The 25,932-nt window shown below is 43.0% G+C and overlaps 1 protein-coding gene and 1 pseudogene across 1 annotated transcript in view; both read left to right on the top strand.

Annotated features, from left to right (window-relative positions):
* The window catches only part of DDR2 (discoidin domain receptor tyrosine kinase 2), a 202,527-nt gene that overhangs the window by 67,941 nt on the left and 108,654 nt on the right, over positions 1–25,932 (top strand). The gene's annotated exons all lie outside the window — the stretch shown is intronic.
* Positions 5,871–10,685, top strand: LOC142438813 (mitotic spindle assembly checkpoint protein MAD2A pseudogene; annotated as a pseudogene).

Here is a 25,932-nt window from a genome sequence, read left to right on the forward strand (position 1 = left end):
GAAGGTTTCCTTGTTATACCCATTTTATAAGTGAGGAAATGATGAGGCGAGAGGCTAAGGAGATCTCTCCATGATCACATACCAATTAAATGGCGGAGCTGAGGTACAGATCTAGGTAATGTAGACTGCTCACACTGGGCATTTAATGGTGTGGTTGTCTTAACTTCTCTTCTGTTTGGCAAAGGCCAGTGATGTTGTTGCTGTACCCAGACTCCCGACTGCTGCATGCACAGTGGAATAAACCATTGCCCATGATTGATGGCGGATGTATCATCATGCTCTATAAGGTTTTCATTGGTTGATTTTTAAAAGTAGAAAGTCAATCACCAAAACCTTTCTTCCTCGTCTGTCTCAGTCTGGAAGCTCTACTGAGCCCTACTGCTCAGCATCATGGCAACACACAAGTCTTCACTAGCAGACAGATGGTGGCTGTGCGTGAAGTGCTTTGGAAAGAGAGAAGTTGAGGCAACACATAATAACTAAGAAAGAGAAACTATGCCTTCTCATTCTTCTTGTATTCCCACAGACCTGTAATAGTACTTAGAACTTTTGATAGGTCTTCAATGATCATCTATTACTCTTGTTGTTCTTCTTGTTGTTTTATATCTATACTAATCCACTTTTCAATGCACCGAGGGTAAAACTAGTCGCATTCCTAGTTAATGGTCTGAGGGAAGCTCAATCGAAGTTTAATCTGCATAGGGACTCTACAAATCAATTAAGGAGACCACATCAAACCAAACTCAGTGCTGACTCATAGTCACCCTCTTGTGGGTTTCTGAGGCTGTAACTGTTTACACATGTAGAAAGCCCAGTCTTTCTTCCTCAGACCTGCTGGCGGTTTTGAACTGCCGACCATGCAGCTTGCACCACAATGCATAACCACTGCACCATCAGGGTTCCTAATGAAGAAGACAGGACAACCAATTAAGACAGGAGATTTTTTTGTGTGTGTGGAAGTGTTTGGTTTCTTTTAACCATCTATTTGTATTTTTTTATAATCATTTTATTGGGGGTTTGTACAATTCTTATCACAATCCATACATACATCCATTGTGTCAAGCGCATATATACATTTATTGCCATCATCATTCTAAAAATATTTGCCTTCTACTTGAGCCCTTGATATCTGCTGCTCATTTTCTCCCACCCTCCCCACTGCCCCCTACCTCATGAACCCGTCATCATTCATAAATTATTATTTTGTCATATGTTACACTGTCCAAAGTCACACTGTCCAAAGCCATCTATTTGTATTTTATGTTTTTTAACAATTTTTAGGGATTTTAGGCTTTCACTGTTATCCATAGACTTGCAAACCAGATGTTCAGAATTTAAGCTCTAATACAATTCCATCCTCTAATCTTGGATTTTATTATTTGTGATCCTTGGATCACATGCATAGGTGTTCTCCTTCCATATGGACTTAACTGGCACCTCACTTAAATGGTTGCTTGTTTTAAGGGTCCAAATACTATTCTTTATGATAGCTGGGCACCATCTAATTTCTTCACCACATTGCTATAGCACCTGTATCAGTGATAACTTTATGAAGGCAAGTCTTATGAAGGCAGGGCCACATTGTAAGAACTACTTGTTTAGATTGTAATTTACTATCAGGTATGAGCTCAAAATCCATTCATCTACCTAAAGTTTATGTATGTTCCCGGTCCACTTTAGAGGCAGTTTTAAGAAATACTTGTTGAGAAATAATTAATTAACCTAATTAATAATTAATTAACCTCCAAACTACTCCATTTGGTAGTTCTAATAATAATCTCATCAATCTAGCCAACGGCATAATTTTTAAAGTACTACTGAGAAAATGAAAAAATTACATATATAGGGAGGTTTTTTAGATTAAAATACATGGGATGTTCACCTATACAGACTAAAAATATGAGTATTTGAATGCTTTTAAAAAGAAAGAAGATTAGAAACAAGGACAAAGTTCCAATAATACTCATCCACCAAGGCAAAACTAAGACAGGAGAATTGATGCATTTGAATTTAAGTGCTGATAAAGAAGATGAACTGCACCAAGAACTGCCAGGAAAAGGAACAAGTCTTCCCTGAAAGAAGCTCAACCAGAATGCTCTCTGGAAGTAAGGGTGATAGGACTTGGTCCGAAGGGTTTGGGACATCAGGCTTGGAAAACTAGAGGGCCAGCAACTCAAAGGAAGACCTTCAAGGAGATGGGCTGATATGTTAGCTGCGATGTTGCGGGACCCCTAGTGTTTCTGCCTCGGGGAGGGTCATTCTGTGTCCGGACCAACTTGACAGCAGGGCAGCAGGGTGTGACGCAGGTGAGCAGCTAGATTTTTCACTGGCAGATTTTTGACACTGAACTCCAGCCTAGTAACAGTTTCCAGGCTATTTCAATCCAAAGGTGATTGTTTTTGGAAAATTTGAATGAAATTGACTCAGTGACTTCAGTGTTATGCAAGGAATGGAATGGGGGCAATCGAAAAAGCATTTATTCTGTACATGTTTTAAGTGATTTTTGCCGGTAGGAATACTGGAGCCTGAATGAATCAAGTCAGAGTAGCACAGTTCTCCAGCCTAAACGTCACCACACACAAATGGACACATTCTTTTGCTCATTAACCACAAGGCTCCCTCACCGTGCCTCCCTCTTCATTACTTGCACATATACCTTCCACGCCCAGTGTATGTGGTCTGCTAAGAATAGCTTACCTGTTTATAGTACTTCTTGTCTTTCCAAGTGCTTAAATGTTTTACACGTGCCAACTCATTTAATCTCACAGAGGCCACGTGCAGTAGATAGAATTGTTATATGGTTAAGGCCACGGAGGCAGAGAAAGTCTAAGTATCTTGCCCAAGAGTAATAAGTTGTTGAGATAAGATTTGAACCTGGGCAGCCTGGCACTGGAGTCTGAACTCTTAACCATAGCACTTCAATGGCTCTAAAAAACCTACTGATTTTAAGTTCTACCTTGAAGAACATTTATACACTTTTTCTATTAAAAATCAAGCTGTGTGGAGGGTTCTGAATCTGGGGGAAGACTCCTGACTCACAAAGAACAGGCATCCAGGGTACGAGAATGTAGCTGTGATAGTCAAAAAACTGTCCTGAGTTGAACTAAGCTGTGCTGCTGCCAGATGCTGGTAGAGAAGGTTCAGGAAAGTACCAAGGACTGAAAGGTAATCTAAGAGTGCTCAGCTCCCAGCCAGTCCCTCTGTGTCCATCAATCACACCTGGGCTGGGCTGGGCTGGGCTGGGCTGTAGGGCTGGGCTGGGCTGTGGGGCTGGGGGTCTTGGCAGCTATGTTTTCATTGCCGATAAAGATGCGAGCACCTGGGATCCCCACATAAGGTTCCTACAGAAGAATGGCACACTGCTGTTGTGTGACGTAAATTCTTTAATTACAACTGATTGTTGCTGCACTCGGGTTCCAGTTGTCTGCGTTGGCTTTGTAGATTACACAGGCTGGTGTCAGGTTTGGATCACAGCTCTTGTCCCATTGCAATGAAGTTGACATTTGGAAGGAAAACCAAACACACAATGTTTTTGAAAGTATATTCTGCGCAGTGATGGCCAAGGAAATGCCAGCAAAGTGCCAGGTCCTGTTGAGTCTTCACTCCCATCTTACATGCTGGTTCAGCTACTAACCTCTCTTATAATTGAAAGAACACAGGCCCAGTGAAAGTAACTTCTCCAAGTTCAGACAGGAAACTAATGGAGTAATGGTGACTTGAACGTGGGTAGTTAAGGACCTGCTGTTTTGTCCACAAGGATATCCCGCCACTCCTCTCCCAGGTTTTAGAGAGGATAAAGTGATGAGTGGAGGCCATGGGAGTGTAAATGGTGAATTTCCCAATTGCTAACTGAAAGGGTTTGATGTTTGAGCCCACCCCGAGGCTCCTTGGAAGAAAGACCTACTGCTCTACTTCTGAAAAAAGCTACTCATGAAAGGTGAGGTCCAGCCACATGACTGAAAGGGTCCCGAGGAGCAGTTGTTGCTACAGAGAGAAAATAAAGAGACAGACAGAGTGTGCAGGTGCTCACCTTTCCAGAAGTCAGGAGCAGGAGCAAAGAGAGTGCATGTATTTTCCAGTGGGTTTATATAGTCTTGGGTATGCAAGCCCCATCCATCATGTAACAAGCCAGGCAATGTTTTAACCTTAGATGTCCCTGAGCCCATTGGGGGAATAACCCAAGACCAGTATTGGGGGCAGGCAAAGGGGAGTCCGTTGCCCTTTGAGCAAGGGAAACAATAGAGTTTGTTTGTTCTTAGAGATAGTTAGTCTCCAACTATGTAGAGAGTAGCCATGTGCTTGTCAGAGGCATCTTTAAAGGAGCACTATTATGGGGGGTATTGTGAGGATGACTTGTAGTCTGGAAAAGGTGATGGGGAGTCATCTCTACCTCACAAACCTGCAGGCCTTCCTCCACCAGAGTTGGTCTTCCAGACCCTGAATTAGAAGCATAGAGAATTTGGCCACATACATTCTCTTCCCAGGCCTCAGTTTCCTATGAAAGCCCTATAGTTCTACTTGGACATACATGGGATTTCCCTGACTCAGTCAACTAGATAGCAACTAATAAAAGCGGTCTGAGTAGTATGAGACCTGCCATCAAAACTGTGCTGTTAGTCTCACTTACTTAGGTCTTTGGTGGTCTTTGGGTTTATTTCAAGTTGATGGACAACTAGGAAAAAATGGCATTCATGTGTCATGCTGTAAGATTTGTCTGAGGTTAATTTTTCAAAGAGCTCGCCAAAAATAAAAACACAATGAAAAACAAGAGGACAGAATACTTGAGCCATTAGGGATTAAGAGATCATTTAGTGCCATTGAATCTCTTATGCTTTAATAAAAACAGCCAGTGAGTATTGAGATTGCACTGTGAGTTGGGCACTCTCTAAATAATTTACATGTGTTTCCTCACAGAAGTGCCTTCTGTGAGTAGGATGGTGGTTATCTGCCCCTTATGGAAGCGGAAGCGGAGGCTCCGAGATGTTACACGTGGCCTGCTCACAGTCACGCAGCTAGTAAGCTGTGGGCTTGGCATGGGAACCCAGGCAGTCTGGCTCCACAGTCCATGTTCTTAATTAACCACCACTTTAGCGTGGGAAGATCACTGGGTTTGGGGTTAGAACACACAAGCCAGCGCTGCCAAAATGTCAACACGTGTAGTGTTGGCCAAGTCACAGTGCCTCTTCTCTGATTCGCGTTCATCTAACGGCTATTTATAGCATCCCTATTATGTTAGGTCCCAGGCATGGTTAGTCCTGGGCCCATGCTGGCAAATAAATTGCCTATTGGTAATCCATGACTTTGCAGAGTTTACAGATGGAGTCCCAGTTTCCTTATCTGTAAAAAGCAAGAGCTAGAATATGTTGATATTTTTTCTGTGTTTGCAAACCCACACCTCTTTTTATGAATCAAAAGCATTGGGTCGTCTTTAATTAACGATCTCTGAAATTTCTAAGCATTGACTAAAAAGAAATGAAAACAAGGACACATTGAGTTATGACTGTTTGAAAACCCAAGCCCTCAACCCGATTGGGGGCGGGGGGGGGGGCAGTTTGCTCAGCTGGGCCTGGCCCCGGGTGCTTTATTCTGTTAGGCATCATTGGGATGGTATTCTAGCTTTCAGTCACACAAGGGGTCTACAGTTTAAGTTTGTAATGGCTTTGAAAGGCTGGGGTTACCTTGTGCCTGTTGAGTTTATGTTGACTCTTTTACCAAGGTTTGACTGTTGGGTTTTTATGACAACTATAACTTTAGTCCTGCTCATACTCTGACTGCAACTCCTTCCCTCTACCGGGGCCCCGCCACCATGAGTCACACGCTCCATGGCCAGCTGACATTTCTTCCTGTTTGTGGAGGGACTATCCAGGGACATGCCCGTGTATCTGACACAGGCTCCTGGCAACTACCGTTGTCAGTCAGAGGAGCTGTTGCTCTAGCAAGTTCTTGAATTCATTTTACTTTGAGATTTGCACAGGAAAGGCTGGCTCACAGGCGTCTTGGAAAAACTGAACCCATTGCTGTCAAGTGAAGTCTGACTCACAGAGACATCATGTGTTACAGGGGAGACATGTTCTAGAGGGGTTGCTTGGCTGTAATCTTCAAGGAAGGTAGAGACCACCATGCCTTTCTTCCCAAGTGCTGCTGGGGAGATTTGAATTGCCTACCTTTCAGTTAACAGTCAAGGGCAAACCATTTGTGACCCTCAGGCTTCTAAGGAGAACTGGGGTCTGGAAGGGTCAACTTCTCTAATCCATTGCCTGTGCTGGATTATGCATTGTCCATGTTATTTTCTAATTGCTTCGTGCATTCGCTTGTGGACGCTCAAGGCCAAGGTTGCCATGGACAGGAAGCAAGCACTGCAGACTTGCCAGAATATTAATGTGGTAGTTACATAATCTCGTGTCAGTTTAAGATTATGAGTGAACGGGTGGAGTCCAGTCTGTTAATCAGATCATAGCCAATGAGGCCTCTGTGTGGGCATGGCTTTCTCCTGAGAATTCTGGGAAATCTGGGATTTCCTCCTTGAAGGCAGAAGACACACTCTCTTTTCACTCCCTGGGAGACATTGTAGCTGACAAGACACATGGAACTACACTAGTGCCCTGAGCTGGAGAAGCCACATGGACCTACCCTGATGCAGCCCTGAGTGCTGGAGAAGCCACATGGAGACCCCTGCCAGTGCTGCGATGCTTACAATGCCACTGGACCCAGAAAATGTCCATCCCACTGGCCTGTGATCTTCCTGTATTTGGAATCATTGCATGTGTTTCATGAGTCAAAAGAGGACTTTATAGATTGATATCGGACATATGGGCTAATGTTGGACTAATGGATTTGGTCTAGACTGGATTGGGATGTTTCCTCAATATTTAACTGCTCTTGTGTATAAACCTCTTTCTTATTCACATTTGAGTTTCTATGGATTTGTTTCTCTGGTCTACCTGGACTAACACAATGAAATTAGCAAGAAGCAGGCTTCTTATAATTATCACTAGAGTACTTCACTTATTTGGGGTCCTGAAGGGAGTGACACGTAATGTGAAAAATGTAGTTTAATTCGATGAGCTCCGATCGAGACTAGGCTCAGTGACAGGCATGCAGAGTTGATACAGACCAGTGTGCTGTGATACGCTGACGAATAATTTCCAGTTGGCTCGGTGGAGAGGGGATAGATTTAGCTTAGAGCATTTGTTGATTTCCTTGGTGTAAATACTTCTACTGTGATTGATTTCAAACGGCAGACGTGATGTCAACAAGCTTGCAGGCTTCCTGGACAGTGGCTAATCAGCTCGCATAAGAATCTCCTGCACTCAACTGCCATTGTCCGCCTTCAAAAGCTGTCGCTTTAGGTGGGAACATACAGTGTAGTAAGAGCTTGGCACTGGGGAATTAGTGGTAGATTTTCACCTCCTCGTGGGAGAACCAGGTGTGATTCCTGGCCAATGAACAGCCATATGCTAAACAGGTTTCAGTGGCGCTTCCAGACCTATTATTAAAAACCAGCCAACGAATGCCCACTAAATCTTAATAGAACCTTATCTGATCTGAATGCAATGACCCGCATCACTGTGCAGCATCCAGGCAGCGTTGTGTTCTGTTGTGTATGGGGTTCCTCTTGGCAGCTAATAATAACAACAAGATAAAGGTCGGGACAGAAATATGTAAGATAGAAATACACGATAAGGGAGCGATCACGCCCACGTGATAGACTGCAGAGATAGGAAGGATGTGTACAGGAAATCTAGAGGCGGGTGGTCACAGGACCCTTCAGAGTTTCTAGCAAATTTCTCCTTGTTAGCTTTACGGTCAAGGAGCAAAGGCATGGGTTTACCTTTGGAACCCTTGAAGCCTGGCCTCTCCTTACCTGGCTGCCCCTGGCCCCTCCTCGCCTTGCTGATATAAACCTTGAAGCTTAGCTAGTCCAGCTTAGTCTTTGCACAAGACCTTGCTTTGTCTTAAGCCATTATACCATTTGGAAAGCACATTCCCTCCCTCCCCCTTTTCTTGCTTTACTCATCTTCCTCTGAACTCTTCCAAGTCACATTTGTTTCCTCAGAATTCTTTAGGCACTTACTATCACCACCCCTCCCCTTTCTCCCCACTTCAGCTGCCTCACACTGTTAGTCAGCTGCTCCAGAGGTCACCACGCTCCCCTAAACAGGATGATAGGCTCCTTAAGAGGAGACCCTGCGTTTCCTATTTCTTTACAGCCCCACAAAGTCAGTTTAATGAAGAACAAACCTCTGCTATCATTGATTGCTTGAACATTCCAGAGTGGCTTTTGGTCCACTCTTTTGTAATGAACCAAATGTGACTGATGACAGAGTTGACATAGAAGTGACAGAATGATCCTTTTTTTTAAATTAAAAGATTATTTTATTGGGGTTTTTACAGCTCTTATAACAATCCATACATCAATTGTATCAAGCACATTTATACATTTGTTGCCATCATTATTTTCTAGATATGTACTTTCTATTGAGCCCTTAGTATCAGCTCCTCTTTTTCCTCCCTCCCACCCCACTATCATGATCCATTAATAAATTATAAATTTTTACTTTCATATCTTCCACTGACCACCAGTTCCTTTCTCCCATGGTTTCTGTTGTTCGTCCCCCTGGAGGGGTTGTGTGTGGTTATGTATCGATCATTGCAATCGGTCCCCCCTTCCTTCGTACCTTCCCTCTACTCTTCTGGTATCACCATTCCCATTCTTGTTCCTGGATTCTGTGTGTTGTGAGCTCTTATCTCTTATCTAGACCTATGCACATGCTCCAGTCTAGCCCTCAGCGAAAGGCAGGACCTGGGTCATGATAGTGGGGGGTGAGGAAGCCTCAAGAAACCAGAAGAATATTGTGTATTTCATTGGTGCTTTACTGCACTCTGGTTGACTCACCCTTTCTTGTCAACCTTCTGTGAGGGGATGTCTCATTGTTTACAGATGGGCTTAGGTCTCTGCTTCATCCTCCCTCATTCTCAACAATATAGTGTTTTTGTTTGTTTTGGTTTATTAATTCTTTTAGAGCACACTGACTGATCAGTTTGTGGATTACTTCTTTTTTTTAAACAGTTTTATTGGCACTTCATCCACATGCCATACGATTCAATAATTCAGTCTTATCAAGAGGAGTTGTACAATCATCACCACAATCAATTCTAGAACATTTTCTTCTTTGTTGTACTCATTATTATTCATGTAATTGTCTTTCCAATTGTTGCAAAAATATATACAAGGCAACATTCTTCAATGCAACAGCTTCTACATGTATAAATCAGCACCATTGATTATACTCTTCATGTTGGACAGCAATGATTGACATCCTTTTTCAAATCATTCCAGCACCATTAACATAAACTCAATGTCCCTAAGCAAAAACCCTTCCTCTTCACCAATGATAACCATTGGTCAAGTTTGGCTTCTTTCTTTCTTACATTTTTTTAGTAGTTTTCTTGATATAGTATTCACATACCTAACACTTCCACAGTTAAATCAATTCCAAAAAAGTTATACATACCTCATCACAATCAGTTCTAATGTTCCCTCTCCTCTCCTACATTCATTGTTTGCTCCCCAAATTCTCACCTGCTACCCTGTCCCCATAAACCACTGCATCAGTTGTTGTCTCTATGTTTTCACTCCTGTGCTTTATAAACTGGGAAACCAAATAGAAACAATACAAAAACAATAAAACCAAAATGGCAAGAAGAAAATAATAAGTGGATTACTTTTTAATTAATCATCTTATCAGGGGGCTCTTACAAATCTTATAACAATACATCATTCAATAGTCTTAAGCCCACTTAAGACTAAATATGTTGCCATCAACATTTCCAAAATGATTTCTTTATACTTGAGCCCTTGGTATCAGCTCCTCTTTTTCCCCTGCCTTCTTCCACCCTCCCAACCTCATTAATCCTCATCAATTATATGTTATTATTGTTATTTCTTGTCATGCAGTAGTGGATTACTTTTGAAAGGAGTTGTGGAGGCACTTTGGAGGAATGCTGAAGTTCTTGTCTGTAGAGCTTACCAGAAACAGGGCATCCACGGGAATGCCTAAATTGTGACCAAGAACTTCTCACTTGGTATGAACAGTATTTTATATCAGGCATATATGCACTTGAAACCTTTACTTGAGTACAAAACTATGGACTCACCTTGCTTTGGACTATTGATCCCTAGCCCATAAAATGCTGAAATGATGTGGTGGTAGAACAACTGAAAGGTTGGTTACACAAATGTTCAATCTAGAACCAGGGGGTCGTCATCTCAAATGTTGGAAGTGGTAAGGTCCTTGAAAGATGGCCAGTTGATATTGAGTGGGACAACACGACAAGGAATGGTAGTGAACCCAGAGACAAGTCACAGTAAGCTGCTTAAGATGAAATCTGTTCACAATCATAGCACAGTAGAATTTTTTTCTGCTGTTGGAGGCTTTGTGACTATTTGCTCTGCTGATTTGCACAGATATTTAGTTGTATCTGAAAATTGGGGAGTCTCACAATCACAGTTCATTATCTCTTCTGAAGAAATTCTTCTTTCTTCATTCACTGCAATTCATTAAGTAAACAGCATGGTGGCCTGCAAAATGCCTGTCAACAGCAGGGATGAGATAAAAATAATAATAATAAATAAGGGATTTAAAAATCTGAAATATGTTTTCCTGAAACTAAGTCAACTATAAATAGGCATCTTTTATTTCATTTTTCAATGTGTAGATGAGGGAAACATAATGGAATTGTACATTCCATTTTTTATACTTGTTTAACATTCTAGAAATTAGAGGAGATTATGGTATTTTGTTTTCCTTAACACTTTGGGCTAAATAGATTAGTACAAAAGAACTTTATACATTATTCAAATGAAACCAGCAGATTTCATTATCATTGTAATGCCAATTTATTTAAAGATGATAGGTGTAGTTGAAAAGATTTTGTACTAAGTCATGTACATGAATATATATATATGATGATGGGAAAATAGATCTATGTGTCTATATTTGTAGGTTTAGTATTAAGGTGGTGGAAGGACCTTGGGCCTCTACTTAAGCACTCCCTCAGTGCATGAATACTTCCTTTTATTAAATTGGCATTCTACGATGCTCACCCTCCCGACACAACTGCTGAAGCCAAAGCGGGTGAACAAGTAAATGTGGCGAAGAAAGCTGATGGTGCCCGGCTATCAAAAGAGATAGTGTCTGGGGTCTTAAAGGCTTGAAGATAAACAAGCAGCCATCTAGCTCAGAAGCAATAAAGTCCACATGGAAGGACACACCAGCCTGTGTGATCACGAGGCACCAAAGGGACCAGGTATAAGGCATCATGCAAAAAAAGAAACATATATATGTATATATATATATACTATATATACCATAGTGAATGAAGGGGAAGTGCAGAGTGGAGACCAAAGCCCATTTGTCGGCCACTGGAGATCCCCTCACAGAGGGGTTTAGGAGAGGAGATGGGTCAGTTAGGGTGCGATGCAGTACCGATGAAGAACACAGCTTTCCCCCAGATCCTGGATGCTTCTTCCCCCCAACTACCATGATCCGAATTCTACCTTGCAGGACTGGATAGGGAAGAGGTTGTACACTGGTGCGTATGAGGGCTGGAGGTACAGGGAATCCAGGGTGGATGATACCTTCAGGACCAGGGGTGTGAGGGGCGATGCTGGGAGAGTGGAGGGTGAATGGGTTGGAAAGGGGGAACCGATTACAAGGATCCACATGTGACCTCCTCCCTGGGAGATGGACGGCAGAGAAGGGGTGGAAGGGAGACTCTGGACAGAGCAAGATATGACAAAATAATAATCTATAAATTATCAAGGGCTCATGAGGGAGGGGGGAATAAGGAGGGAGGGGGTTAAAAAGAGGACCTGATGCAAAGGGCTTAAGTGGAGAGCAAATGCTTTGAAAATGATTAGGGCAAAGAATGTACAGATGTGCTTTATACAATTGATGTATGTATATGTATGGATTGTGATAAGAGTTGTATGAGCCCCTAATAAAATGTAAAAAAATAAAAATATAAAGCAAAACATTAAAAAAACATGATAGTCGCAAAGAAAAAAGAAAAGATTTTGTACTATAAAAGCTAACTATGTTCCTAAATCAGACATTTTGATGAAGTAGCTTGATCAGAATATAGGTAGGGTGGTATTTAATTATAAATTACAGCAAAAGAAGTCTGATATTCTTAATCTTTGTTCATATCCTGGAAATAAGTATTACTTAGATACTAGTTTTAAAGTTTGAGTCCAAGTTATTAAAAAGAGCAATGTTTCATAGTAATGAAAGATTGGCATTCTTCCACTGTGTGTTTAGATGAATAGTTCCCATGTTGAAGAAGTTTCTAACTAGGTGATTTTAGTTTCATGTTGATGCTGTTGTTAGAGGTTTGAGTTGGCATTGGGTTGGCAGTGCTCAGTCCTGTGCCGTCTTCATAATAGTTGTGTTGCAGCCCATTGTTAATTTATATAACTTGGATGTGTGAAGCTATGCATATTTCTACTATTTAATTTTCTGTGATATAAAACCCTTTAAAATGCCTTTTATGTTTGATCAAGTCAAGCTTTAAATGACAATGGTGAAATGAAGTTAAATTTATATGTTAAAAAAAAAAGGCTGTCCACAGGATATCTTTGTTAGACCAGGTTGACTAGAGAAACAAATCCAGTGACACTCATACATATGTGTAAGAGAGAACTTTCTATCAAGAAGTAGTTATATATCAGTCCAGATCAAGTCCATAAGTCTGATACTAGTCCATAAATCCCTCTTCAGACCCACACAACCCCAGGCAATGAAGCAGAATGCGGGAAGATCACAAGCTGGCGAAAACTTGTGTGGCCCCAAGGGCAGCGGAAGCATCAAAAGGCTGGTGCAGCTCTCTGGGTGGCTCATCAACAGGAAGGTGAAGGCAGAGAGAGAGGGGTGGGGAGGTTTCCAGGACCCTCCTTATGAGAAGGTCGTGCCCACGAGGAGGGACCACCAGGCTGTGATCTGATTGACAGGCCAGATGCCACCCATATACCTTTATATCTTTAAGTTGAAAGATTTACAGAAATTATGGAACTACCACAATACCCCACCTCTCCAGCCGGAAGTTCCGGCTCTTTCTTGAGTTTTCTCTCTTTACTTTATAGTCAAATCGAATCGCAGGTCTCCGATGTTCTCCCTCAGTATCACTTTCATTGTTCGAATTCTCTCCACCCTCACTGCTGTGTCCTATTTGACCAGTAGTTCTTCCGCTCTGTCTTCTCATTTCCTCCCTGGCCTATTTCCCCTCCTTCCACTTTTTTTCTCCTTCTGCTTCTAAGTTGTTCATCTAATCATGTCTCTTCTTTGCCTAAAGGTTTCCAGTGTCTAGTGTCTCTCCTTGCACTCAAAGTAAAGATTAAACTTAACTATAAAAAACCAAGCAACTTGAAAGAATGAGTCCCTGGGCCTTGGGGCTCAGGATCATAGTCTTGGGGGACAACAAGGTCACTTGGCATGACCTAGCCCAATAAGACAATTCTCTACTCCCTACTTTGGTGGATAGCAACTGGGATCTTAACAGCTTATGAGTGACTATCAAAAATGAAATGGTCTCTTATATGAAGCAAAAGAGAGTGAAGAAAATTAAGAACATAAGGAACCAGTTAGCTCAAAGGACTAATGGACCACACATGTAAACCCCAGCTCCATGACTCCGAGCCCAGAAGAAATAGATAGCTCCCAGCCACCACAGCAGAGCTGCTCTGAAAGGGTTCACCATAATAGGTTCTGCATAGAGAGGGCACGAGAAGACTGTGAAGCAAAACTCCAAATCATAAAAAAAGACCGGGTTTACTGGTCTGATAAAGACTAGTGAGACACTGCTGAGCCTTCAAGACGATGGCTCTTAGACACACTTCAAGCTTAGAAGGACACTCACCCTTGTGGTTCATTCACTTTCAGTCAAATAATAGAATGGTCTATACAATACACCAGGGTGGGACTCGCATTTGAACAATCAGCCATTGGAAATCAGCCGGGCAGCATTTAGAAAGTAGAACAAAGGGAGATGGTAACCACCGAGAGGAAGTGGGAGGAGCACTGTTACACTATGGGAAACCAAGTTGCATTGTAAACTTTCAACCAATCACAATTAAGAAAGAAAGCAAACCCCAACCAAACTCACAAATTCTGCTTTGACTCCTGGCAACGCCACGTGCTTCCAAGTAAAACGGAGTCACGGAGTTCTCTTAACTGTTCGTTTTATGGAAGATTTCCAGACCTTCGCTTAGTGGCACCCCTGGGTGGATTCACACGCTCACCCTTGTTAGTAGTCGAGCACTCAGGGAGGCCTCCACTTTCCATTCTGGTCTCATTGCTGCTCAAGTCTTATGCTCCATGTTCCAAGAATGCCAAAATGATTCTGTTGTCCCAGAATCCCACAGAGCCGCCTACTTTCTGGGTCTTTCTAAACTCGGGCCATGTGTTGTCTCCTTAGGTTTTGCATAACCTGGTGGCGCCATGGTTAATGAGTTGCTTGGCTGCTAACCGAAAGGTGGGCAGTATAGACCTATCAGCCACGTGGCTGCATAATGGTGTGGCAGCTTGCTTCTGTAAAGGTTTACTTTTACAGCCTTGGAATGCCTGTGGGCCAGTCCTTCTCTGTCCTGTAGGCTCACGATGATGATGTGACAGCAGTGGGTTTGGCAGGTCTCAGCTTCAGATGTTGCTTCTTCTGGGCAGCGTTGCTTTCTGTCTTTCCTCCTCAAACCTGGGCCAACAGGCCATCATCGCACCCCAAGCTCTCCCCATCATTGCCTCCTTGCATCATTCCGGAGCTGTCTTTTTCTGGATCTACTACTAAACACTGTGAGATGCAGGAAGTAATTGTGTCTGTCCTGCATATCAAGTGCTCAGCCTGGTTCTTGACATGTGGAAACTGCTTCAAACATATTAAGTTGGGTTAAATCGTTAGGCTCTGCCAAGAGTCTAGAAGACTCTTTTTTGTTCATAACGGATAGAAATATTTTATAGTCAAAACAATATTCATCAACTCATAAAAGCCAGGCCAGCCTTGTTATCAAGCTTTTATTTTTGGTAACTTGGCATTTTGTATTTTCTCAACAACATACATACCTTTCAAGTTTTATCCTTACCTCATTTCACTCAATCAAACATACGATTTTAGTATAAAGAATTTTGGACTTCTCCGTGAAAACATTCAGATGTAGGTAATCAAAATTTTTACCCCTAACTTCCGAGCATGGCTATGACTTCTTCCAAAAACTGAGATTTCATTTCTAGAAAAACAAACAAACACAAAACATACTGAGTGGAACTTTATTTAGTTTGGCCAAGATTTGGGGAGCTGGGTGGTCATCCTTTCAATTTATCACAACCTCTTCATATGGAAATGAAAGCTTTGAACCTAATGAGCGGAAGATAAGGGAAAGAGAAACATTACACCGATGGCTTGTACTGAAATGTAGAGTTGCCACTGCTCTGGGTTAGGGGTGAAGATCGAAGAGCACTGAGCATGGACCTAAAATGCAGATCGCCGTGGGCTTTAAGTCTCTCAAGTGACTTTTCCCCCCTAATTCTTTAATGCTTCTTAAGTTGACTTTTATAAATAGCTGAAGAGGATTATTTGCACAATTATAAATATTGGAGCGTCAGATACACAACCACCAGTTGTTGAGCTCTTGCCAGGCGCTAAATTAAGTGCTTTAACAATCATTCCCATTTAATTCTAAGAGCAGTTGTATAGGGGGCATGCTGTTATTCCCCCTTTGAAAGAGGAGGAAATTAAGGCTCAGGAAAGTTGAATGGTGTGGCCTGCATCACATAGCAAGTCAGGGCTAATGCTGACCTTTGAACTTCTGACTCATAATGTGCGAGGTTCCTAACCGCCAGGTTTGACTGTCTCTCATATTGGAAAATCAATCCAACAATTCATTCATGCATCTCACATTAGATTACTTACTGCGAGGGTTATCCACTTTCAGACACATGTGATTGTATTGGTTCCGGTGTTGGTTAAAGGGTAGAAGAGAAGCCATGGCAAGTTTGATGGGTGTAGCAGAGGATCTGACTCACAGTAGACACAGAGACGAAATAATTTTCACCAAATATCCTTAAATGCAAGGAGGCTTCAAACAGTTCATGGGAAACAGAATTGAAAGAAAATGATTTTTTTGTCCATGGACATTTTCCAGCCCCTTGTATACATAACCTTTGCCAAGCAAGAGTTCATAAAAGAAGCTGTGCGTGTTGTTGGCGGGGTAGGTGGTGTACTCTTGGTTCAGTCTCCCCTCCTCAAGGGGACTGTGAGCCTGGAGAAGGAGAGAGTCAGAACATCTGGTCATTTCCCCTGAAGGGACAGAGGCCCCTGCTCTGGCCCCTGGGCTCGGCACTGGGGCTGAGGGCCTGTTTGTTTGGCTGTGACTCTTTTCCTCCCATCTCCCACTCGGGGTGTCTTATTTCATGAGCTTCAGGCAAGAGCCTGTTCAGAGCTCCAGGCTCTGGCCCATTTCAGTCTGAGCACTCTGGCTTTAATCTTAGCCTCCTGGGCCAAAGATGGTGAGGGTTTGGAACATGAAACTGATTAGATGCACATTTGGTGGAGGCGATTGTTAGGCAGGCACTTTACCAACCCCCAACCCCAAATGAAAGTGACAGCTACACCCTCCTGGGTGGGACCCAAACCACCTCTTAACCTCCTCCTCCCATCATCTCTGCTCACCAGTTCTTCCTGCTGGGATGTGAGGTGGCCCACGTGCCTCAGGGACCTCTTCCTCTGTCCGCACCCGCTAGTTTCCTTTACCGCTAAATGCCCCCACTGGTCTGACTATGCCCATTCTCTGAGATGCCAGAACCCACTTCCCAAAGTATAAAACTCTCAATGCTATTGAATCGACTTTGACTCATAGCGACCCTGTAGGACAGGGTAGAACTGCCCCTGCAGGACTAGAATGCTTCAGCTTTCTCACTTGGAATGACTGGTGGTTTTAAACTGCTGACCTTGTGGTTAGCAGCCCAACGCATAACCACTCCCACCAGGGTTTCTGTATTTCAGCTTCTCAGAATCTCCACCTCTCTGTCCCCCAGGACCTCTGTGTCTACATGCTCCACTCCCTGTTTATGGAATCTGCACTGCCCCCACCCTACCTCCCTCACACAAACATCACTTATCTGGGGGTGGTACAGAACTTAGGTCCTGAATTGAATGATGATCTTCAGTGGGAGGGTGCAGTAGAGAAATACCAAGACTTCTAACCAACTCTCCCAGTTAATTGCCTGGTGGAACTTTGTAGGAAAGGATTGTTCCTGAGAGTGCGTGTTTTTAAGAAGAGATGGAGTAAGACAATGTTCTTTGCACAGAAAAAAGGGCTGTCTGTAGGGGTGCAGACAGCAGCAAGATGCTTGGAAGCCAAGGTGGTCTCCTGGGTCCACCAGAAAATCCAGGTCTTAAGAACCCCCACACGGAAACACTGAAACTGCAGAGCCTCACACATCGTTTGCTGGAAAATGAAAGATCCCCAAAAGTGTGTAACAAATGCAGGATTAGACATACTTCGGAGAAATACTTTCTAATAAGGGGTTGAACTTGACAACTTTGTCAGCTAACCTGGAGTGCTTCTCATTAGAGAGTTAGAGGTGGGTCTTTGTTATGTTTGTTTTTGCTGTCAAGGTGTTGTAATGTTGTGATTGTTTCATATGTATGAGCCTTAGTTGTGACCTAGGGAATAGCCAAAATATATTTACTATGAAATGAGACTAACTCCAGTTGTTTAAACAACTCCAGTTGTACTAATAATAGCTGACACTAGATGCCAAGCTTCTAAAACCATTAACTCATCACTCCCCATGATAGCATCCTATTTTGAGGTGCGTGTCAAGAAATTTGCTTACAAGCACACACCATTACTAACTGCAAGCGTCTGTAACTAACTGACTCATGGCCATTGAGTCAGTGCTGACTCGCAGCAACTCTATAGGGCAAAATAGCATTGTCCCTGAAGATTTCTGAGCCTGGACTCTTTATGGGCATAGACTGTCCTATCTTTATCCCGAAGAGCACCTGAGGGCTTTCGACCTGCTGGTCTTGCAGTTAACAGCCCAATGTGTAACCACTACATACAACCAGGGCCCCTGGCAAGAGGCTATGGTTGTTGACAATAAAGACAGCCACTGGCAGCTAAATAAACCAACAACGAGAACAGAATGTGTTTACCTATCTATGTGAGCGCTGTCTTCTTACGAATACTTTGAGGAAGGAAATGGAATGGAATACAGGTAACTGGGCAGAGGTGAAACACTAAGAGGGTTCAACAGGCGAGCAAGGGGAACAGAGCAACAAAGTCCCCAGGGAATACCAAAAATAGACTGTGGGTCCAGGACATGGCACCCCATCAGACTCAACCGGAAAACACTCCTAAAGGTCAACAAACAGACCTTGAATTATTTACAGGCTTTTCAGTTTTTTGTCACTTGTTGTTGTTCTGTTTTCTTTTGTTGCTTTCTTTTTGCTTGGTCTTGGTTTTAACAAAGACCCACCTCTAACTCTCTAATTATTATCTCTGCAGGTCTATCTAGATAAGATAGGCGGGATAAACTAGCTGCAGGAGAAAACAATAGGACAGACGGTTGTGCAGGGGGGGGGGGCGAGTGGGAGAAGGGGAGGCAGGGGAAAGGAAGTGGGTGTTAACAAACTCAGGGATAAGGGAACAACAAGTGAGCCAAAATTGGTGGTGAACAGGGTATAGGAGGCCTGGTAGGGCTTAATCAAAGGCAATGTAACTGAGAGGAATTACTGAAACCTAAATGAAGACTGAATATGAGAGTGGGACAAGAGGGAAGTAAAAGGAAATACAGGAAAGAACTAGGAGGCAAAGGGCATTTATAGAGATCTAAATACAGGCATGTACATATGTAAATATACTTATATATGATGATGGGGAAATAGATCTATGTGCATACATTTATAGGTTTAGTATTAAGGTAAGGTAGCAGATGGACATTGAACCTCTACTCAGGTGCTCCCTCAATGGAAGAACACTTTGTTCTATTAAACTGGCATTCCATGATGCTCACCTTCCCAACACAATCACTGAAGACAAAGCGGGTACATAAGCAAATGTGGTGAAGAAAGCTGATGGTGCCAGGCTATCAAATGATATAGCATCTTGGTTCTTAAAGGCTTGAAGATAAACAAGCAGCCATCAAGCTGAGATGCAACAAAGCCCACTTGGAAGAAGCACCTGTGTGATCGATCACGAGGTATTGAAGGGATCAGGTATCAGGCATCAAAGAATAAAAAATCATATCATTGTGAATGGAGGGACTACAGAGTAAAGACCCAAAGTCCCTCTGTAGACAACTGGACATCCCCTTACAGAAAGAAGGGTCTTCGGGAGGAGAGGAGTCAGTCAGTGCAGTATAGCACTGATGAAACATACAACCTTCCTCTAGTTCTTTAATGCTTCCTCCTCCCTCCCATTACCGCCCAGCTATCATGATCCCAATTCTATCTTACAAATCTGGCTAGACCAGAGGATGTACCCTGGTACAGAAAAGAGCTGGAAACACAAGGAATCCAGGACAGATAAACCCCTCAGGACAAATATTGAGGGTAGCCATACCAGGAGGGGAAGATGGAGGAGAAAGGGGAACCGATCACAATGATCTATATATAACCTCCTCCCTGGGGGATAGACAACAGAAAAGTGAGTTAAGGGAGACATCCGACAATGTGACACGAAAAATTAATAATATATAAATTAACAAGGGTTTAGGAGGGAGGTAGGGACAGTGGGGGAGGGAGGAGGAAAAATGAGGCCCTGATACCAAGGGCTCAAGTAGAAAGAAAATGTTTTCAGAATAATGATGACAACAAATGTACAAATGTGCTTGACACAATGTATGGATGGATGGATTATGATATGTATGGATGGATTGTGATAAGAGACATTCGAGCCCTCAATAAAGTGGTTAACAAACAAACAAATGTGTCTTGGAAGAAGTACAGCCAGCATGTTCCCTAAAGGTGAGGATGGTGGGACTTTGTCTCACGTACTTTGGACATATTTTTAGGAGAGATGGTCTTAGGAGAAGAACACCAGGCCTGGTAATGTAGAGGGGCTCTGTAAAAAGGGGAAGACCCTCAGCAAGATGGATGGACACAGTGGCTGCAACACTGGGCTCGAGCGTAAGAACCGTTGTGAGGCTGGTGCAGGACCAGGCAGAGTTCCCCTTCTCAAACATGGTTACTGCATTGAGTGGAAAGGACTTCATGAACATTATTTGAGTGCCATGTTGAAGATTCACACCCACGAGGCTATTTGGCCCCAGGACAGCCTGAGATGTTGAGACTGAAGGACAGTATGGGTAATACCGAGCTTTCAGAATCGTCATCAGGTTATCGTTTCAGCCTCAAGTTGCTGCTGTACACACGAACTTCTACATAAAGCAAGTGTTTGCACAGGAGGATGAATGAGCATGCTCTCCCTGCTAGTGCGTAGTTTCTTACTCACAGCAATCGGTAGAACGACCCCTTTGGTTTCTAAGACTATCTTTTCAGGGAGAGAAAGCCCCATCTTTCTCCAGTGGAGCAGCTGGTGAGGTCTAACCACTGACCCTGTGTTTCACAGTTCAGTACACAGTCCACTACCAAACCAGGGTTCTTGATGAGCATACTAGATCGGGTCATTCTTTTATTAAGCTTGTGGAAGTATTGCTTTTAACCAAGATTTTAGAAGCAAAGAGGCCCCAAGACTCTAGCAAGCAGGATTATGGGCCATTGTAAGGCATTAAAGGAGATCTTCTTCGGAAGATTCAGTCCTGAGGTATTACTCAGAATCCTTTGACAACATTCATTAATCACTTACCACGGGCAACAGGACAGAGTCCATGCTGTCAAACTGTGCACAGCTACTGAGTAGAGACAGAAAAGGAAACTCCATGCTCTGTAATTGAAACAACATTTTCTTCTCCACATGCTGGCTTCAATTTATGTTGCAGTGAAATGAAATAGGAGAAACAGTGAGCCGTGTTAGCTTATAGTTTAGTGGCATTCAACACCCTGATAAATAATTCAGAATAAGCTGAGACAGGGAGGAGGCAAGAAGAACTGAGAAGCAGGTTATTTATCAAATGTATGTTTGTAGAATTAAAAACTTGAATAAAAACGGTTTCAAGCTGACCTAAGTTAGAGCTAACTACTGTTTGCAGCTGCTCTGTGGCATTAAGTATGTTGGCCATATTTTCTTAGAAGAGTGCTTAATTTTGACCTCCAAATCTCACTTCTCACTGAAACTCAAGGTTGCTTTAAACCACTAGCTGCATTTGAGTATGCTCCTGTTACACCAATTTAGTCACAGAATCTGGGCCAGATGGCATGGGCAGAAAATGAAACGAAGCCTCTTAGGTCAACAAACAGCTTCGATATCTGCAGGTGCTCAGGGTATGAGCGTGCAAGAGTGTCCATGTGTCTATAAATCATTGATTCTTGTCCCCAAAGTTATTGTTGTGCAAGGCTTTAAATATGTATACATAATCAACTCATGATACCTGTCTTCTGTATCAGGCCCGTGTCAAGTTACCTTTTGGGTTGGGCTGAGTCGTTTAGAGAAAAATACCCAGTGTCGCTCATATATGTATATGAAAGAACTTCATATCAAGAAGGCATCCATCCCAACTCAGTCCAACTCAAGTCCATTGGTCTGATGTCAGTATGAGCCCTTTTCAGACTCCTATACTGGAAGGCTGATGATGCAGAAAGGGGAAGTAGGATGCAGGAAGATCACAGGCCAGTGGGTGCATGTCATTTGAACATGTCAGGGTGCCAATAGCTCCCAGGGTGGCTCCCAGGGTCAACTGTCCACAGGGGGCCCCTCCTGGAGGCAGAGAGAGTCCCAGCAAGCAGGGAGGGCAAAAGGGCAGAGAGAGAAGTCTCAGTGTCTTCCTTATAGAAAAGGTCACACCCCCAAGGAGGCATCATCAAGTGGCTACTTGATTGATAGGTTACACTCCACCCTAACTCCACGCAGGTACCATCAACTGGGCATGAAATAAAACTGCACACCGTGGTTTTGCATTATGCCTAACAGACACATCGGTTATTAAAAATGTAAGGAATTTGGAGATGATGTAACCCAGACAAGGACTTCTACCTCCCAAATTGAATGATTATTTAGACTCTACTTAAAATGCAGAGCTCAACCCCTCCCAAAGAAGTACATCTATTTTGGATGAATCTAATTTCTAGGATGTTTCCTCTTGTTTTGGGTTTCAATCTGCCTCCCTGTAACTTCCTTAGTTAGATGTTAGAGCTAAATCTGAAATGGCAAGTAATGAATGCTCTTCTTTGGACAGTACATCATATAGTTGAAGTTACTCATCAAAAACCAAAGGAGCATCCCCCCCCCCCCAGGTTAATCAACCCAAGGCTGCTCAATCAACCCTTTTGTCTTCTTGGTAGAGTCACGGATCATCACACCTCCTTTCTTCCCCCTAAGACTGATGCATCAAGCTCCCTGACTAGTGGATACCAGGAGCACTGCTTCCTTGTGACCAAGTCGAACCCCCTCTCATTAGCTCTCAGTGTTCCGCTCTGGTTCTTCTCTTTGTCCTGCTTTCCGTCCCAGGATCTTGTTCCTACAGGCAACACTGTGCATTAACTGAATTAATTATACTTTTTATCTTTGCTTTTTCCCTCATTTTATTACTCTGTTTTCCTTCTTGCTATATTTCTCACAATTTTCCCACCCCCTCCCTTTCTTCCATTTCTTGAAGAAAACTTTGAACTTCCCCCAAGAATACTGAAGAAAGATACTCTTTCCTTAGGACCCCAGTTTATCTGAGGGGACTTCAAAAGCTCATGGGAAAATTCCATTATCTTTTAACTTTATTTCCCATGAATTTTTTGAAGTTCCCTCATTCTTACAGCTCTGAAACTTTGAGTTCAGAAAGACCGAGAGCAATGTGAAGTCTTAAATTGAGCTCTCTCATTTTGTGTGGGTGCTATCTATCTACCCAACTAGATTCATTTGTGTGGCTGGGTAGGGAGCCCGGCTCTATGTTACTCTACTATTCCGAGTGAAGTCTCTGAGTATGTCATTTGTTGATGTGGGGTTAGGAGTAGTTCTTTCTACATGCAGTGTAAGTCCTACCACCTATTGAATTATGCTCCGACTCCTCCTGCAGATTATGTGTCAACTTGGCTAGGCCACGAGTCTCAGGATTATGTAATTATCCTCTATTTTGTGATCTCATGTCATTATTCTAAGTGTCGTAAAGCCTAACCTTCATGAGGCAGGATAATGGACAGCATTAAGTGGTCTCTTGAGACCATCTCCTCTGAACTATAAAAGAGATTAAATAAGAAAGCAGACACTACCACCAAGAAACAATGTGCTACAAGCCGAGCTTTTCTTGGGACCCAGGGGTCCCTGTGCTGAGACCCTCCGAGACCCAGGAGAAAAACCTGATGCCAAGACCCTGGGAGACCTTCCAGGAAACCCAGAGCCACATATGTTGAAAGGAGCGTAGGACCTTCCCTTAGCGTCAACAGAGAGAGAAAAGCCAGAGCTGGCAACCCCGAATTTGGACTTCTAGCCTCCTACACTGTGAAAAGCAAATTCATGTTTTTTAATGGCTGCTATTGGGATATTTGCTATAGCAACACTATGGAACTAAGATACCACCGACCAATTTCAACCCCGGGGATATCATCCTCATTTCAATGGTTACATCACTTTATGATATGTACCATGCTTTATTTACATTAAGTTATGTGTGATTTATGGTTGTTGTTTGTTTGTTTGTTTTTTGCCTACTTTATTTCCTTGATGCCTTATTTCCATAAGTGCATTATACCAATAATTTTACATCTTGGTGACTTTTATTTTAATTTTCTAATGCCCAACCATTTTAATAAGTCTTTGCCTTGGCTACAGTTGACATAGAGGGTTGACTTCCAACACCAGATGCCATGCATGCTCTGCCCTGCTTCTAGCTGTCTTCCCACTCTGCCCCTGCTTGAATCTCTGGCGCGTGCAGATGCAGATGTCTAGGGGCAGGTATAGCGGGTCTAACTGGCTAGCTGGGCCCCCCATGGAACCATGACAGTGTGGCCCACATCTGTCCTGCTGCTTGTTTTCACATGGGCCTGCACCTAGGGACCTAGAACGCTTCCTGGCAATGACCTCTGCCTGTTGGGGGATCAGCCTGTACTTGTGCCTTGGCACAGATTAGCTGCAGCATTCCGGCACTCTCAGGGCCAGCTGGGAAGATCTTGTGAGCAAACACGCGGTTTCAATTGTTTATTTGCTGATGACCGAGGGACTACCAAACTTGGTCCATAACTTCTTGACCATGGCTACATCCTGATACAAAGATAATCAAAAGTAACGTTTTTGTTGAATGAGGGTGAATAAGGCTGAAACTCACACTGGAAATGTCACAAGACCTGTTTAAATAACATATACATGGACATACTATGCCAGAGCTTTTAAACATAATTCTTCAATTTCTGCCCACTTTGCGTGTGTATGTATGTTATTTACACGGCAGTGTTATTTGCAAAACACACAGACACTGATCACATAAGCTTTGGCTCTGCTCATTATCCAAGGTCTCTGGGACAATATTTGGCTTATCCAAGGCTACGTCATTAGTTGAGCAACTGGTTAGATCCTCTTTGTACTAACTCAGCTGACTCCCTTGATTTTAAAAGAAAGAGACTCAAAGTGTATTCATTCTGTGTATGTGCATCTTTTCCTTTTTCACCACCTAGCATATTGTCTGGTATAAAATAAATCCTCAATAAATACTAGTTAATGAGTGCTTATTAACATTAACACTATTTGTCTCCCACTCTATCCAAGGATCTTCTAATGTGATCTCTATCAGAGCAATTGAGAGTGGTAGCCAGGCACCATCTAGTTCTTCTGGTTGCAGAATTAGGAGGGCCGGTGTTTGTATAGTCCATTAATTCATTAGCCTAATTGTTCCTATGTGTATTTCATTTTCATCACTTTTCTCTACTCTAGATGGGGAGAGACCAATATTTGCACCTTGGATGACTGTGTTAGTCTGGGTAGACAAGAGAAACAAATTCATAAACACTCATATGTATATAAGAAGGGGGTTTATATACAACAGCAATTAAATATTGATAGAACATCCTAGTCTAGTCAAGATCAAGTCCTTAAGTCCAATATTAGCCCGTATGTCCAAATACCAATCTGCAAGTCCTCTTCAGACTCATGAAATGCATGCCATGATGTGGAATGCAGGAGGATCACAGCCAGTGGGTGGGAAGTCTTGTGGATCCAGTGGTACTGTAAGCATCGCAGTGCTGTCAGGGGTCTCTATTTGGCTATTCTGGCTCCAGAGGTCTGGTTGCATCAGGGTAGGTCCATGTGACTTCTCCAGCTCCCGGGGCTCAGTGCTATGTGTCTTGTCAGTAGAACATCTCTCAGGGAGTGAGCAGAGAGAGAAAAGTGTTTGTCACCTCCAAGGAGAAAATACAGGAGTTCCCAGAATTCTCAAGAGAAGGCCATGCCCACACAGAGGCCTCATTGGTTATAGCTTGATTGACAGGGCAGACTCCACCCCTTCACTCATCATTTTCTCAAACTGACAGCAAATGATGTAACTACCACAGTGACTGTTCACAAGCTTTGAAGAGTCAGTCGGACTCATCACAGTAGGGTGTAGAACATTGTCTTTGTGAGCCATGTGATGCCAATTAACCTTTGATGTTCCCTGAGAATATGGTCCTGATCCCCCGGGTCAAGCCACTCATTCCTTCAAGAGGTTTAGTTATTTCTAAGTATTCCTAACTTTGCCCCCCTCAAGGCTAAACCCACATAGACAACTATGCACTGTCAAACCTACACTCGCCCTCTCCCTCCCACGCCTGTTTAGCCTTGGTTGCTTTTAGCTCTTGAAA

Source organism: Tenrec ecaudatus, chromosome 1, assembly GCF_050624435.1.
Source record: "Tenrec ecaudatus isolate mTenEca1 chromosome 1, mTenEca1.hap1, whole genome shotgun sequence".
Taxonomy (NCBI): domain Eukaryota; kingdom Metazoa; phylum Chordata; class Mammalia; order Afrosoricida; family Tenrecidae; genus Tenrec; species Tenrec ecaudatus.